The following is a 17,088-nucleotide window of genomic DNA, read 5'->3' as shown; positions in this document are numbered from 1 at the left end:
GCATTTTCCGCGTCTTTCGCGTGCAGTCAGAATATGCAAGCATTATACAGCTAAAATAAATGCACATCTGCATATTATTTTGAAAACAAGGGAAAAACACTATTATATATTTTGAAAATCAAACTGATTCAATGTACTTTGTATAAATCTCTTAATTCACGTAGAGAATATAATTTAATAATAGAGTATACGATTAATTTGTTGTTATTAATTTTCTGTACTTTTTATGGAGTTGATTAGTTTGATTTCTGAGAGGCTCAATTATCAGAAGTTGAAATCTTCAAGTTTTTGAAATATTAAGAAAAGAAAAATGATTTATGTTATTGACGAAAGCAATTAGAGGATGTCATGGAACGTAAAATTAATACACTGAATTTTAGAATTATTCCATATGATGTTATATTCTTTCGAAATATGGAAGAAAGTAATAGAATGGAACTGCATAATTACGCGGGATAGAAACGTAATAAACATTTTGGTATAATAAAACTGGAATTTGGCACCGTTCCAAGTTAAAAATCATAACTTCGAGTTTATGATATTATTCACGACACGGATCATTGCGTGTATTTACACATTTCCGTTTACGTAATTACGACTAATTATTTCATTGGCGGCACACGCAATGTGACTCGTACTTTAATTCATATTTAAAACTAAGTCCAGACTACAATCAGTCAGGTCATCAAGCTTCTGCTTTAAACTTTATTATAAGTACAAAAAAGGTACATTAATTGATGTACAATGTATAGACCTTGCATTACTCATCTTTTTATTAGCCGTTATTAATTCCATTTAATTCGCATGTGAATCAGTTGCGCGCAATTATCAGGCACAAAATGAAGCAATCGGTTTTGTACCGTTACTTCACGTTCGCCTATGACACTTGCACTTATGGTAACCGCAGTTAATTCCGTATGCCACAACATCACTCATAATGGCATTCGTAAACGCAGTCTAGGTGCGCATTACGATTGCACTTATGAATTGCGTGTCGTAACAGCACTACTACGCAACATTTACATTCAATAGTCTCTTCGACAATCTTATATGTCTTTTTTCTCTCCACGATTGTCATCTTTCATCTTTTTTATTCTCATGTACATCATTACTTCGGATCGATTACCATCTGAGATAATCGCAGTTAATCTTCATAGCCGGATAACGCGTAAACGCGTAAGTGTGCATGGACGCACTTTATGAAGCCTATCGAGAACAGACTACTGTGCGATATTCGCTGTGCATAAATCGCTACTTAATAGTAATATCGTGAAGATGATCGTCTCTAATCTCGTGATCGCTTCGTGTGAAATAAATTATACGCTGTATGCATTGAATAATTAACTTCCTATTAATTAATTAAGCAAATAATCGAGAATGATTGAAGATTAAACGAACTCCTTAATTATATAACTAATTCATTATTTTACCAAAAATATATAATAAAACAAATATAATAAAACAATAAATATATTTTTCTTTTCTTTTTTCTGATTTTGATGTTCTATCATCTAAGAATTTTCAAATATTTCAATAAAATAATGGCTCGAAATTATACTAATTAAATATTTTTTTACGGATGCATTGTTCTAGTTTTTTTTTTAAATACAGATTACAGTTTTAAGATTTTTTGTATTGTTCGTACTTATATTGAATTTAATTTTCAAACAATAAGATTTTTTAAAGGTGAAAATAAAAAATATGCATTTTACATATATGTGACTGTTATATGTCGCAGCTACAATTACTCCAATCTATTTTGTATTGTTATCTCGATTTTGCGACATTTACTATCGTATACATAAGTAATACGAATGATATATGATAAATGCCTCAGGATTCCGCTTAGTAATCTTCGATTGCAAGTAGCCGCAGTCACATATTTTTGTTAGAATTCTTTTCAATATAATTACACTTTGGTTCCTGGTACCGGTTGCAAGTACTGTGAAGTGCCCGTTTTTCTTCAACGTGGCCTTTATAGTGTCATAAGTTAAGACGCGTAATTTTCGAGCGCTACCAGCATCCGAGCGGATGATTCTCGCAATTGGAAGGTGCACGAGGGAACAATTACGATTGCCTTGACTCCGACGGTGGCTCTTGATCAAGGAAGTCAGGATATCTGCGTGGCAAAATAACATCTTTACTCAACTTTCATGGAAATCACTGGTACTGTTGTTTCCCTCATTAACGCGCGCATGTTCCGCGAAGAGAGAAACGACATATCCGTGTGTTGGCCGCAAGCGATGTAAAACCTTCTCTATGTCGATGGAATGATATTGAGTCATTCGATTCAATCTGGCATTTGCCGTTATTACATGATACGCTGCATTACGTTATATGATATCAACCGCATACATTGTTCAACGAGTACAATTAATACTTCAGTAATTAACATTTTAGCACATATCGTTAGCAGACATCATTATCAGGACGGATTTAAACTTTAGAAATTTTTTGTACACGAAGATTTGAAATTAATCGTAAAATTCAAACAATTATTGAAGCAAGTAAACTTCAGTCAACTGAGATTAATCTAGATTAGTTAAATGTTTAATTAATACTCGATCCAATTCGTTGAGTTGATTAATTAATATATATAATTTTGCTCGTATGTTAATTTGGATAATTATACGTTACAATTTGTAATTATATAGCCATAGTAATAATTAGGATGCGTTTGTAAATATTCGTAGCATCTTTATTAATTAACGGAGATAATTCTAATTTTCATCGCTTGTCTACTTTTGAAATCAGTTGATCATTGAAAAAGTTACAATTGAAAGGCGAAAGATTCTTAGTGACGCCATTACTGATAGACCGTATCAAATAGATGTTCTCATTGCACCAGTCACTTATAATGATATCATTATCGCATATATCTGCAATTGTACATACGCCTTTGCAATATTATTATTTTTCGTTTTATCGATAAGATTATTAACGTTATGACTTGCATTATCATAACAAAGAAATTTCTGATGTACCGTCAAGCGTAATGGTCTCTAATTATAGATCCTTGTACAATCCAGCGGCAAGCTATGTACAAATAGTATGTTAAATAGTTTTCTTTTTATTTTTCTTAATATCGCGTTAGAAATTATTTCGATCAGGAATTGATCCTGGGCGCTCATTACACTCCAGGATCTGCTAAATCGATTATTAGGTAATATATTGTAAAAGGTCGAACCACAGGAATATCTGCGGCAGGAAATCTGTGTTGGCGAATAACGCAAACTACCCTGTGTATGCTACTCTCTCCTGGAAAGCGTTTTCGAATGATTCGAGCTTACGTAATTCCTTTGTAGGCCGATCAGATCGGACTGAACGGATTTAAAGCTGACTAATCGCGGGTTTCTTGTGAAAGTGATGTTTTTTCCTGCGTATTATAATCTTGACTGCGCCAGAGAGCTAGTCATGGTTCTGCTATTTCCTCGCACAAATATCGCAGTGTATCACTAGAGCATGTACATAGTAATATAGCAAGTGACGTTTGTAGTAATTTTGGATTGGATAGAATTTAAGATCAGAGTATATTTATGTTAATACGATTTAAAATGTAAAGATTTGCATCAATCAAACGTATACTGTTAAATGTCAAAGGACATCAAAATAATAATCGAATTTTTTAAATTAAATAATATTTCGTTTTTTTAACTTTCTATATTAAAAAAATAAATTAATATTAATGCGTGCATGATAAACTAAATGATAAATGATAAACTTAAATGATAAATTTGAGTTAAATTTAATATATTTCTTGTTGAATTAAATTGTTTAATTTTGTAGTTTCAAGTTAACGATGTTATGCAGGAGCAATGATGACTTATAATATGATTAAAATATTTCAAATTAGATAATTTGACATTATGAATTTATTTGTGATTATAATTGCATGATATAAATAATTATGGTTTACCACTTAATTTAGTTATTATATACTGATATAATAATAATAATATAATTATAATATAACTATTATTATATTTATTATTTTACTGAAAAATATATAGTTAACGTCGCAAATGACTAAAATATAGTTAAATTAGTAATGCAATTATTTTTTTCTTAGTGTATAAAAAAAAGTGTGTAAAATGTGTGTGTGTCTCATCCTTATAGACACCAAGAGTTTGATTAAACGAGATTACTTGATATTAATTCTTTTTTATGACGCTCATATTGCTTGTCATTTAAATCATAAATGACCGAATTTAAAATCGATAGATTTTAAATGAATAATAATTGAAATATAGTTCCCACTATTTCGCATCAGAATCCCATTGATTATTCTTCAGAACGGACGGCAGTTCAGGTTGAGCAAATCAAAAATTATGTAAGGCACATGAAAATAATACGACGTAACAAAATTCATTTACGCGAGAAAATTTCCACGAGGATCATCGCACTTGCATCTCGAGATTAATTTAGCGTTAGATAGTTCGAGGAATCCCCATCTTCGTTCCGAAGCGCGGCTCTGGGAGAATTATTCCTGGAAGATTCACGCGTTATCCAAGCGCGATTTAATATGACTTCACGGGTCTATTATAATCGAAATGACCAAGTCGAATCGCCGATTTGCGGAAACCTCGCCTCGTCTTTTAATGAAAAAGCCACCGTTTCAAGGCAAACTCCATAGTGATCGCGGAAGGATCGGCACGATAGCGTCGGCAAACGCTCGCGAAGTAAGTTGGTAAAGTAAAGAAGAGAATAAAACGTCTTTATATTATATAATCGACCGATAAGCAAAAATATGTTGCGAAGAATTTAATAAATGTCCGGAAACTGATTATATCAATCAAGTTCGATGTTTTTATCGATGCCACGATGCAAACGAGCAACCGCTTTACCGCATGAATAATGATCCTGGCACGAGAACTGTAACAAACTGTTAGACTGGCAAATGTAGTCGTCACATAATATAGACGTTGCTTCAAGCCGAAGTAATGAGAATATAGTTGTTCCCAGAGAATCCGTTTATCTTAATTTCATCGACAGATTCTTTGATAAATTCGAGATCGAGTCTTCCCTATTAATATGTATAATAGTCTAAAGGTCAAAGAAAGGAAACTATCATTCGCTTCAATGTCTAGTTCACGAAACGTCTTTGTTAGTGTATCTTCTACTGATTCATCCGATAAATTTATACAATTAAGACTTCCCAGGTGAAGATTGCAAGATTTTCATACATTGTATTCGCAATTATGTCTGGCAAGCGGATTAATATAAAACATCGATCTTGTCACTTCGTTGAGACGCCGCGCAGCCTTAATAGATCTAAGCAAGATTATGGCGCCGCGTCTATTCTGCTGCATGTAAGCTGCCACGAGAGAGATTTATACGATTCGTGTAGACGATGTTGCGAATATAGATGTAGATCGTGGATGCGCCGTATGTGCAGCAGACACCGCTTGGAAGACCTGTTTCCTTTCGAACGTTACCGATCTGAGGCGGTCGATAACCCGTGCTCGTCTAATTGTAATGGAAAAGCGGCTCCATTGTGCGTATCTGCTCGCATCATCATCGGAAAAGAATTCAATTCCTTCCCACAAATACGTGATTGCAGATATAATCGTCGTACGCTATGAAAAACTCGCGGCTGCGCAACGTTACTACGTGCGACGCGGTTGTTAATTAATCACGTTTAGCCACGTATTTATGCAAGTTTGCGTGGCGATTAATGTCAGCCGGATCGCAACGCGATAGATAGCGGAAGTGACTGGAATAATAATCACCGCGACATTTCCTTCCACCTCCTTCTCATCGCGACAGTGGCATTCAGTGGAAAATGTGACGAACAAAAGCGATGACGCGCGTAATTTTTAATTAAAGACAATTACGTCGGACGAAAAATATTTATGACTTTATCGGTTATCGGATCTTTTTTTCCAAAGCATATATCTTATAGTTTTCAGTTAGTACGAAAAGAACAATTTTGCTAAAGTATCTAAAAAAATTTAGCTGTAGATCTGAAAATTTTTGTAAGTAGAGAAAATTAATTCTAAAATTAAAATGAAAAAATATATTTATTTACACACTGCTACAAATCTTTCTCATATTTTAGCATATTTTAGTTCAAAAAGTTTATAATATAAATTGTAAATGAAGAATATTAATTGTGAATAAGGAATATAAGAATAAACCTTTTCTGCATCAGATGGTTACATTGTCAAGTGATAGAAAAAAATATGAATCACTACCTAAATATAACAGTGATAACAATGAGTTAACTCTAATCTTTAGGAAAATAAAGAATTTTACTTATCCATTTATACCAATCTCACACATATTCAGCTATATTAGAGATTAATCCACTTGCAAGCTCTTCAATTATGTTAAGGATGTTTAAGCTGGAAAGCTGCTAGAATCTTAAAAATATAATTATTCAACATGCTTGTTGAATGTTCTACATAATTGTTATGATAATCCAATAAAATTATTTTCTGATTTATATCTAGCTAAATTTTCAAATTCAGTAAAGTCGGTTTTCAGCTTTATTTATTACAATTGTAATCGCATGACATATTATTGACATATACAAATCAATTTTTTATTATCTTAGTAAATTAATATTTGATATAATTATCTCTCTATTTAGTTTTTTCCTAATAGATAAATTTTTCTAGAACGTAAAAATTCTTCTTTATTCTTCTTGATATTACGTATACAGAACGTCCCTTTATCTTTCCTCCTCTAAAGTAACAGTGACTGTTCTCTTTTCGATGAAATTGAAAAATTCTTGTAACAGCTTGAAATATTCTTGGAATAGCTTTTAAGGCAAGACTCATATATGCCGCAGTTAAAGCACAACAATGTGCGCTTCTCTGCCTGCAACGAATTTTACCAGAGGCAAGTGCGCCATGTAATTTGGTCAATGGTACCGATCTGATAGCGATCTGATAGCGATCACGTTACCAAAACTATTATATTCACGTCAGATATCAAATTTATCGCGTTGCCGGACTCGTGGCACCTGCAATGGAAATTCCTGCCTTGTTCTTGGAAGCCCCAGATAAAAATCGTTTATAAGATCGATAATACAGTCTCGGCGATTAAGAGATTATACTTCCTAAAATTATTCATTACGTTTATGTATCGTACTTGACACGATAATTGCTGATTAATTTATCAAAGTTTTTAAATTTTATATACGTGTTATCGGCTTATAGAAATATTTACATCGTCTATATTTATATCGCCTTTATATACGTTTGGAAATCGCGGGTCAAAATTCCGAGAGGAATATCTTGAAAGCTTTAAGCGAGTTTGATGCGAAAAATGGAGAGACAAGAGGAACTTTGGCAAAGATACCGAAATAGAAGAATGGGAAGAGCGACAAGATACAAGAAGAGCGGAAAGGGGTCGAAGTACGTCTGTACACGTGAGTCTGGTAAAGCGTCGAGCTGCTAGTAATAAGAGTCGGCAGAAAGTTAGTTGAACCGTGAAGTCGAGGAGGGCCACGATGGCGAGAGTTCCAAGAACATCGCGTTCCCTCCGAGAACTCCATACACGAGATAGAGAGCCGCGGGCCTGCCTTGATGCTTCTTTTGCTCTTCTCCCTCTATCCGCATCTTCCACCGTTTCTTTCCCGTTCGGTCCTCCGCTCGCGCGAGCTGTGGAAACTTTGCTGGACCGTTTAATTCTTGCCAACTAGAATCGACGTTCCTAAAAACTTGGAAAGAAAGGGTGCTGTTTCACGCGTTAATCGACAGCTTTTACCCGCTCGACTTGCGCTGGAAGGAAGGAAACTATTATTAGAAGTTCAGTTGATCCTGCGATAGAGCAGAATTTCGTTTAGGTCGTTGCCTTCTTTCTCTTTATCGTGAAAAATATAAATAGAGGTGATTAGAATATATTTAAAAAATTGGAGACTTATTTTTCATGTACGTTGATATTGAAATAAAAGCCTAATTGCTTTTATGACCTAATTGTAAACTTTAAAGCGATATGTTGCAAAGATAAGTCCATCAAACCGGTACTTTGCTCCTGCAGAGAGGTGTTATCGCTGCATACTAAAGTATGATTTTAATATCATATAACATCTGATAGATAGGCTATCATTTCGTACTTTGTCACGCTTCGTTGTTCGTACTTGGATGAATCTTGCCGGCAATCGCCGGGATCATTGTCCCTGTTCGAAGTATCAAAGTATCAACGAAGGCATTCTTTTGTCGGAGGCCATCTTTGATTCGTTCTGAGAATCGAAAGAGTCAGCAGGCAGGCGTCTTCCAGCACCGGTCCTCATCCACGAGGTAACGCTTTACCGTTCCTCTTTCTCAACTTCTCATGTTGCTTCTTTACTCTTCATTATTCAGGATGAGCCTTGCTTCTTTCCCTCCTCCTTGCCTCTCGTTCTCTCTGTTTTCATTTGCATTTGGTCCATCGTATCGTTTCGTCGAAATTATTTGCACCTGGCTTTCTAGTTGTTATGTCTTATTTTCTTATTCATGCTTCAGCTTATATGTAATTTTTTTTGTATATTTTATTTTTAACACGTAGGTATATACATTTAATTTTTGTTTAATAGCCATTTTTAATTAAAACTACCATTTCTATTTTCGCGCGGCTAACGTGACTTATCTCGTTAATGACATAACTTATTTATCTCGTTAATGACAGTTTTGCAATTTACTTATCGTCTAAAGAGTCATTAAATATCGATGTATGGTTCATTCTTGGAAACGGCGTAATCAGCAGGCGGTCATCTTCCGCTGATCCTTCTCGACGATGCACGACGTTCCTCGTTCTTCGTCTCTTCTCCGGGAGAATCCTTACGTTCTGTTTTATTTTTCTTTACTCTCTCGCGCCAGCTTATTCTTTCTCCTTCCTCACTTCTCTCTTTGATTCCTTTTATAACCAAAGCGCACATTCATGGTTCTGCGAAACCGTTGAACCGAACCATCTTTTTGTCTGTTGATTTTCTTCAGTTCATGTCGTATGTTATAAATTCGCAAGAATGCTTTCGAGAAGTAATAATGAAATATTTAATCGATAACATTTTTATTTTTGTATAATTAATTTTATTTACAATAGTTGTAATTTTATCTGCATGAATTAATATACATACATAAAATTTTTTCTAAAACTTTTTTAGTGTGAATTGTTTTCTCTGATGAGAAAATCTCATTCTTAAGGATTAAAAATTGAGCCACTCTTTCGAGATTCTTATTTCTTAAAGATTCCATTTCCAAAGAATTTATTTGTTTGACTTATTCTTCAATTATCAAACAATTGTAAAGATGATGATTGCGTAGATTATAATTTACTAAAAGTTTTTCGCTTTTTCATGTTTCTTGTATCATTTTATTTGTAATTAAACATGTACAAATTAATTTTTAATGCAAAAAACCTATAATATTTGCTTCGCATGAAATGACACACGACTATCTATTTTACCAGGTCTTTGACTTGTAACAACTGATTCTGTCTTCTTTTCTCATATGGTAAAATATAATATTACTTTCCATTTGTGAAAATTTGAATTGAATTCGAAGTTCAAGGACCTCGGAACATCCGGTCATTGTCTAAATCGAATGATAAATTATGACGGAATCAATGATTATATTAAAATCTAAATTTAATATGAAACATTTTCTAAAAGACAAATTGTTTTTTTCTTTGCAATTTTTTTGTAAAAAAATAGTGAAACACACTATTCTTAAATCTTGTTGCATTATTAATCACTTTATGTTTAATAGTTACTTTTAATAATGTTAATCAATCGTGTTAAATTATATTATACCATAGAGGAATTATATTTGAAACAATTTTAAAATTTTTCGTTATATGACGTATAATGTTTTATCTTCGCTTTATTAAATGATGAAATATAAAATAACTGTGCTATAATAAAAAGCTAAATTCAATTAAGTACTTTCATATATTCTTTTTCAGATACCATTCTATTCAATATTACATGTAAGAGCTAAGATATTTCAGGAATAAATTTAATTAAACGAAAAAATATATATTCTTGTTTGTTTATTAACAAGTTATTTAAAATAAATTACATTATCCTAATCATTTTATATTTTAAACGATTATATCGTGGACAAATTATAGGTATTTGAAACATTTATGAATCTTTTTGTTATATTTCCTTTATACTGTCTATTATATGATCAAGTTATAATTTTATTATGTATACTTTTTACTCAGAGAGAGATAAAAAATTGAGTTTGAATTATCAACTTCAACAATTAAACGATTGCGCTTTGTAAATGATTAACATGTTGCTACAATATTTTTCTTTTCTTTAGAACATTTTCTCAATTATACGACTCGCTAGTTGCAAAAAGACCGAACGCATGCCATCGGATACTTTTGTTGGATCGACGAAATCGAATGGAGCAAGGGGTGTACGCGTGTGTACGGATATGTCACGTACGTTGTGTGCGATCTCAGCATTGGTCGTTGGCAAGGGCTATTTATAACATTCCCGGTGACACGGGATGTTACATAAGCTTACATTATTCATATCGCGCTTTTATGCTTCCTTCGTTACGCGCGTACGCGTGCGTGCGCGTGCGACAAGTCGTCGACAGAATGAACCAAGTATGTGTGTTTGTATGTGCACTAATTTATGTACGTACAAAGAGCACCGACTCATCATTTCCTTTTTCGAAGACCACCGCAAAGTTTTTTAATTTAGGGATCTATAACTCTGTAATTCTTAATGACTGTAATTGTAGTGTTACAGTGTCGTTGCATAGGTTTTGTACATGATAAAAATGTTGTGCTACGATAGTGTAGCGACTGTAAAGCTACAGTTATAGTTGTTAAGAGTTAGACTTCATCTACAATAGACACACAAGCTGCGTCGTAGATCGCAAGCTTGTTGTGATAGCCAATCTAAAGCGACAATTTTAATATTGACGTATCAGAGTTGCAAGTTTGTTGCAACACCTGTGACATAAACTGTGTCACTACATTATTGCACACATTACTGCACAACTACTGCAAATGCAGTAGTTGAGGCCTTACAGAATAGATCTCTTAATTTGCCATTCTTGAATTCGCATCTTTTCATTTTTTCTTATGCTAATAAGGTATGATGTTGACCAACAATCGTCAGCTCCGAAAAATATCTGCCACTATGTAATAGTTAAATGTATACGTGGAAAGAGCAATTTTACTGAAGTATCTATAAATGTAACTATATAAATTGAAAATAATTTTGGACTATCAAAATAATTATGTAGGACACTCAAACTGGTTGCTGGAATATTAAAACTTTTTATAGCATTGTTATCAACGATTTACCTTTGTACATAAGTAGGTATTTTGATGATCCTACAAAATTATTTTTAAATCTATATTTAGTTAAATTTAAGAGAGCTAATTTAACAGATACTTTAGCAAAATCGTTTTTTCCTATGGAAATATCTAAAAATCAAAATTATAGAACGCTCAAGCATAACGAGTAATGTCACAAAAATTTTGATATTTTAATAACCAGTTTAAACGCAAACTACATAATTATTTTGATGGTCCAACAAAATTATTTTTAGATCTATATTTAAAATAAAATCATTGTATTACGTTTGTATTTACAAATCCATGTATTACGTCAAAATACACTATGAAAGATTTTTGCAATTTTTGCTTATAACGATTATGCGATTTAATTGAATAACTTCTCTAATTTATTTTTAAAAGAATGGTATTTTGCTTAATGGACAAACAAGGATGTATGCATATCATTTTGTTTAATTAATTTATTCTTGAAATAGTTCATTAGCTCACATTTATTATAAAATTAAATGAAATGATATCTAGAAAACAATTTATAAAAGTACTTAATTGAATCGAGAATTTTATTATAGCACAGTTATATTTTACACTTCGTCATTTAACAAGTAGAAGGTTTAAAATATTATACGTCATAATAAATTTATTAAGTATCTATAACAAGATTTACATAAATTCTGCGAAATATCACATATCGATTCGAATGTGCTCGCGAACAAAATAAGAATAAGAATATTTTATTAGAACAAAGAATAGCTGAGATATTTTCTAAGAGTCGGAATTTGTTTGATTACGATGTGTAGCACGAGGAGGATTCGCTTAAAGCTTAAATTGACGACAGAAAGGAAATGAAGTTGCGCGAACTAATCGGGAATTCTTTGTTCTTTTAACCTGAATTATGCCACGAAGAAGTCTATATAAATACGCGCTCTGCGGGAGTCGAGATAAAATCGGTCCTCGATACTTTGCAGAAAGTTTTAATACGTCGAAGAAATAAGGGAGGCGTTTTAATAGACGATAAAAAGGAAATTAAATTATGCGAGGTAATTCGCGGTTGAGATACTGCTCGTTTTATTTATCTTATCCGGTGTGATCGCGAAGAATGTGCTCTCTTGTATAATTGACACTCTATTGATATCTTTGCGCTCAATATAGTTTAGTCTTGAATAGTTGTCTACAGAGAAGCAGTGAACAAATTTAGAACGAAAGAATTTTATCTCTGATCATTTTCAATAAATTTCAGAACATCTCATTTATGAAGTAATAAATGAAGAGATTTATTTCTCTATTAATATCGAGCCTTATTTAGTAATAACGATATTGTTACTAAATAATAATATTTGATAGCTATGTTTATGTTTCTTGACTACTAGTGCGTAAAAGCTTTGTAATTATATTTCCCTGGAAATTGTAATTAATCCGACAATGTATATTGATCATATGAATCTACATGTCGACGTTCATCAGCAGTAATTAATGCTACCTCACGAGTAAATCATCTTCATGTGTTAACATTTACGGAAATTTAGTGATTTTAACATCCGCTAATTTCCAATAATGCAATAATGCAGATGCACATTATAACATTGTTTTATTAACATCGAAATACGATGATTTTATCATAATGACATTTGAACATAAAAAGTAGTATTAAAAATTTATCTGTATTGTATATTTTTATTGTTATAAATAATGGAAGCATTTGATGAAATTAATTGAATTTGGTACGATTTCCTATTTTAAATAACTAGTCTCATAAGATTGTGCATACAATTTTTGTGTAAAGACTATTCAGCAAAAAAATGAAAGAATATGGTACTGCTATAATATGATAAGTATGATTTTATGCTTCTCTTATTTGTAACGATAATTAACGTGGAAACTCACGTGATATGCATGTGCAAGAAAAATTCATGCTAATGGCAAAAATGTATGTGCTAATATATGCCTCTGGAAATGCGCATAATAAATCGCTGTTTGATTTTCCATATTCATATGATCGAATGTTAACGTCATAGAACAGTCGATAATGTGAAAGATAGACTTGATTTATATGTTAGATATGAACAGCTTGAATTAGGACCTTTAAATATAAAAATACTTTGAAGTTAGCTTTTAAAAAGCCCAAGAAAGATAATTCTTTAATTTATATAAGAGACAATTTAAAATCTATATATTTCATAACTTAAAAGTAAAGCCTACATATCATACATCCACAAGACAAATGTCATAAGTCATTTACAGTAGTATTAAACATAAATTAACTAAGTACGAATTGCTTATTTTAAATTTAGAAGTAATATAGATATTAATTTTTATTATATTAAATATATATATATATAAAATTCCTAAAAATTAACTTATGTTATTTACTCTATTTTCTATTTTTAACTTTTTCTATTTGAATTTAATTTATATTACTTTTTCTGACTGATATATAATTTAGAAATTTACATATAATATGAATTTAAAAAATCTCGACTTGTGTTACTTTTCATGAAGAATACATGCAAGACGGTTTCACATAGTAAATATATATGATGCACTGTAAAGCTAATCGCTATAAGTTTGCGAGATATTAAACTTGTCATTAACTTGTCATTATGAACCTTGTAGGTTACAAAAGAAGTTGTAGAAAACTGAATAAGACTGACAATGAAGCAGGAGGCGTGACAGTGTTTGTAAGAAACATAGTAAATAAAGTGCGAGAGACGAGTTTTAGCGTTTTAACCAATTCCAGGTACAATTAGAGCAGCCCTGGTTACTGTTACGTTCCGTTCCATGAAATCCTGAGAAGATGAACACGCACCAAAAGAGAGACATGACATGCATTGTTGGGAGAAAAAAAGTTAATTCATAACGCGCCATACGTAACTGTCGGTATCTCGCATTACTTCCCAAGTAGACTTGTGTTGCACTTTTCATGTATTATAATAACATCATTTCTACGAATACTGCATGTTTATTATTTCTGTATTATTTTTGACAAAAATAGAGCTTGGTGCTTAACAATATTTACATGTAAATTTACAAATACAATTCTATGAATTGCGCGCCGATTTAATTTATCAGAAACGCATTAAATTGAAAGTAGAAATAACATTACAAATTAATTGATCATCAATTTAATATCTTATTTGATTTTTTATCAGTATATATTGGTCTTATTTTTTACTTATAATCCTTTATTATTCTTTTTGTTCTCTAAATTTCTTGAAGTGAAATGTTTCATTCCGAAAGAATTAAAATACTGTCACTATTAAAAAAGAGTGAAAAATTTGCACTCTTGAATAAGAGAGGATTTTCCTTTGAGTGAATCTCACTCTTAAAATGTGAAATTTTACTCCAAAAGAATAAAAATCTGCCGCTATTCAAGAGTGTAAATTTTTCACTTATTTTCAGTAGTGGCAGTATATTTAGTTTTTTTGGAGTGAGATTTCAGAATTGAATTCTCACAAAAGGAAGCTTTTACAAACGAAGCGCCAGAAAATTCAACGACGATTCCCGACTCGTGCGTTGTAGAATTTTTTTCTGGAGACGCGTCACGCTTGCATCGCTCGTGTGTGCACGCACCACACGCTTCCTGCGACGCCCACAAGCGGTCACTTACAATTAGCGTTCGAGTCAAGTATGTGACTCGTCACCGGCGCAAATTGCGTACTAGAAGTCGTAACTGCCGCGGCTGAATGGGACTTAATGGTAGTGGCGGCTTAATTCATCAAAAAGGATCCGGATATTTCTCTCTCTCTCTCTCTCTCTCTCTCTCTCTATTTTTATCTTAATTTCCTTTGCTAATATTACCAAATTTGATTTGTATTCCTTGGCATACATGCAAGTGTTCACATTCAAGCCTATTTGGCTTTTCCTTCCTCGTATGAACGATTCAACTAGACGATCAAATTACACGTTACCACGGCTCGTTGAATGCACGACTCATTGAGAAAAGAAAAAAAAGTATGGAAGAATGACGAAGTAGAGCGCATCGACGAAACTTCTATCGATAAGACAGGAGATCGTGCAGACTTAAGTAAGCGTTTCATTAAATCCATTGTCGGTGAGCATTGTAAGTCCGCTAATTGCGCGCAAGTCATATATACGTGATAGACATCTCCGACCGGCAGGGAATATAATTTTCACCTCGTTAATTATTTAATCAATATAACGTAAATTTTTTAATGTCTCTTCGTATCTCGAAAGAGCATCAAGGCTAATGACTCGCCTTTTCCGCTTCATGGATCATTAAGCCGTTATTAGTAGCGGTTTTATTTCCATCTCGATCTCTGACACTAGCTCGAATGGCTGCGTTTAATCGATCTCCTAATAATTCGTTACACTGATCAAATGTTAAGATTTCTCCATGTCAAGAATCTTCGAATTTATTCTAATCATTTAAGACTTTAAGAGATAATTATGAAATATATATATCAAGAAATTATTCCATTTAAAATTGTTGATTAAATTATAAAATGTGAATTCGGATTTGAGATACACTTTGTCGGTAATTATTCTCAATTCGTTGATAACTGCAAAATTATTGTATTTAATATAATGCTTTTTTATTGCGAGTTTTCGATGGAATTGCGTATTTAAAGGTACATAAAGAACAATTATTAAGAAAGAAAAAATATGTTAAACAATATTTATACGAGACAATTTTACAATTAATATTTTTTTCACCATTGAGATTTAAAAATACCTCAGGTGATTATTACTGAGTTAATCATATTTCCATTGTTGTTATGAAATGGATTGAACTGTACTTCAATAATTTATCGAAAGGAAGAAAACTGTTTGCGGCAATCTCGACGCTTCGCAAATGCACCGGGGAACCAAGTGCGTGCAATGCGCATGTAATTACAGGTTTCTGGCAGGCCGGTGTAACCGGCGAAACCAATTTGCGGTTATACTTGGAATTCATGAATGAAGCGCCACGTATAGTGGTTCCCGCCTCAATGAGGTCTCCGTGTCGGGCGGGACTGGTAATCGCTATTGTCCATTGACGTTTCGGAATTTTTAGCATTGCTTCCTACACGTCAGACACGCACGTCGAACGCGGTGCAGTTAGACTTCTTCCCGCGGGTGTACGGTGTCTGAATAGTAAAGAAGACACAGTCACTGATATTCGTTAAAACACAACCGAAAGAGAGAGAGCAAGAGAACGACGAGGAATTATTCGTCGAGAAATCATGTCTGGTATATATATTTTTCTTTTCTTTTGGTTAAATTTTAAGCAGAGATTATTTTAGACTTCACTTGTATATTTCGATAAATGCGAAACAATTAATATTTCGATTTTTAATTAAAGAAATCGTAATAAATAATTTATTCAAATATTGCAAGAACACATATTATTTTACATTACAGGAATAGAGAAGTGTCATGCAAGTTTCTGATATATTATAATATGAAGAAATAGTTTTTACAATTTTTTTAAAGAAGAAATTTATCGTTATTTATCGCATTTATGATAATTATTTCAGTAACATAAAGAACTTATTAATGCGATATCGCGGAAAGTGTTTGATGCGAATATCATTCGCCGCTTTGAATGAACTCGAATAAAATTGTATTCATGAGGTGGAGATGCGACAATTTGAAGGTACATATATATACCACGTCGATGGTATATCGTCTTCATCGTTCTATTTGCTTCCCACGTACGCACGAGTTTCTCTCTAATTTAATGCGAGTCACTCCAATTATAGTCGTATCCACTAGTCGCGAAACTCGTGAAACAAAATTGCCATGATACCCGGAATTTATGAATGGACCGACGACGTACCTAGTTTCGTGCTCGTTAAGAAATTTCCGCGAAGCGTCCAAGCTCGTCGCAACGAGAAAGAA

This window comes from Acromyrmex echinatior, chromosome 15, assembly GCF_024713525.1.
Source record: "Acromyrmex echinatior isolate Ae372 chromosome 15, ASM2471352v2, whole genome shotgun sequence".
Lineage (NCBI taxonomy): Eukaryota > Metazoa > Arthropoda > Insecta > Hymenoptera > Formicidae > Acromyrmex > Acromyrmex echinatior.
The sequence above is the reverse complement of the archived record's forward strand: the minus strand, read 5'-3'. Positions refer to the sequence as shown.